Source organism: Octopus bimaculoides, chromosome 13, assembly GCF_001194135.2.
Source record: "Octopus bimaculoides isolate UCB-OBI-ISO-001 chromosome 13, ASM119413v2, whole genome shotgun sequence".
NCBI classification, from domain to species: Eukaryota; Metazoa; Mollusca; class Cephalopoda; order Octopoda; family Octopodidae; genus Octopus; species Octopus bimaculoides.
Window position 1 is genome coordinate 10,675,400 of NC_068993.1, and position 1,585 is coordinate 10,676,984.

The following is a 1,585-nucleotide window of genomic DNA, read 5'->3' on the forward strand; positions in this document are numbered from 1 at the left end:
AGTGTTCCCTACCGCCACTATTACCACCATAGGTATTGATGACAAGGAACAACAACAACAACGACGACGGCTAGAGAAACATGAATATAACAAGCTCAAGCATGGCCCTTTCCTTATGGCTCGGCTGTTGTTTGCTCCCACTTGTGGCTGACGCAAGTGGATCATCTCTCACATATACACACATACAGCTGTGTGTATATACACGCAAATACATTGCATATAAACACAAATGTGTTTATATGTAATTTGTTCTGTATGTGTGTATGTATGTATCATCATCGTTTAACATCCATCTTTTATGCTAGCGTGGGTAGGATATGCTTGTATGTGTATATGTATGTAGTAGCTATGTGTATATACATATACATATATATATATATATATCGAGAGAGAGAGAGGGGGGGGATAAGACCATTATTTAAAATGATCATATATTTGGTTGCTGATTCTGGCATGGTGGTACCTCTCAAGTACCCTTAATTACATTTCTATTATATATATATATATATATATATATATATATATATGCACACACAACATAAATACATTACATATAACCACAAACTTGTTTATAGTATGTGTGTGTGTGTATGCACACACACACACACACACACACACACACACACACACACAACATAAACACATTTGCATTTATGCGTGATGTATTTGCATGTATACACACACACACACAAGTATGTATATACACACTTGATTCTAAATTACATAATCAGTTCTATGTCAGATAATGTTTCATTGCCGTATAACCTACACCCATATATGTTAAGCACATCCACAACATTAATATATTTTTTCAGGTGTAGGTGTGGATGTGTGGTAGGAAGCTTACTTCCCAAATACTTGGTTCAGGGTTCAATCTCACTGTGAGGCACCTTGGTCAAGTGTCTTCTACTATACCCTTGGTCTGACCAAAACCTTGTTAGTGAATTTGGTAGATGGAAACTGAAAGAAACCCATCATATATATATATATATATATATATATATATATATATACACACACACAAAATATATAATTATATAAACATAATTATTAAAACGGCACTAATGAGTAATACCACATGCTAGAAATAAATGCCAAATGGCTCTAAGAACTACATTTCTAGCATGTGGCACTACTCGTTAGTGCCCTTATTATAATGATATTTATATAATTATAATATTTATATAATTAATTATATAATTAATAATTATATATTATGATGATTATATAATTAGTGTTGTATTAATTGTTACCTATATGGTTTTATTACATGCTGGCTACTTCATAAAATCTTATAAAGATTTTATCCTTGGTTATATATGTGTGTTCTTGACAACCAGTGCTGGCATGTTTACCATTTGACAACCAGTACTGGTGTGTTTACATCCCTGTAACTTAGCAGTTCAGCAAAAGCCCCCAAAAAATAAATAAATAAAAACCAGTAGAATAAGTAGCAGGCTTGTAAAAAAAAATAAGTACTGAGGTCAATACATTCAACTAAAAATTCTTCAAGGCAGTGCCCCAGTATGGTTGCAATCTAATCAAAATATATATATATATATATATATATATATATATATATATA

The 1,585-nt window shown here is 32.0% G+C and overlaps 1 protein-coding gene and 1 long non-coding RNA gene across 2 annotated transcripts in view; one reads left to right on the forward strand and one right to left on the reverse strand.

Moving 5' to 3' along the window:
* The window catches only part of LOC106872757 (proteoglycan 4), a 329,051-nt gene that overhangs the window by 247,862 nt on the left and 79,604 nt on the right, over positions 1–1,585 (reverse strand). The gene's annotated exons all lie outside the window — the stretch shown is intronic.
* The window catches only part of LOC128249269 (uncharacterized), a 74,117-nt gene that overhangs the window by 8,110 nt on the left and 64,422 nt on the right, over positions 1–1,585 (forward strand). The window lies entirely within an intron of this gene.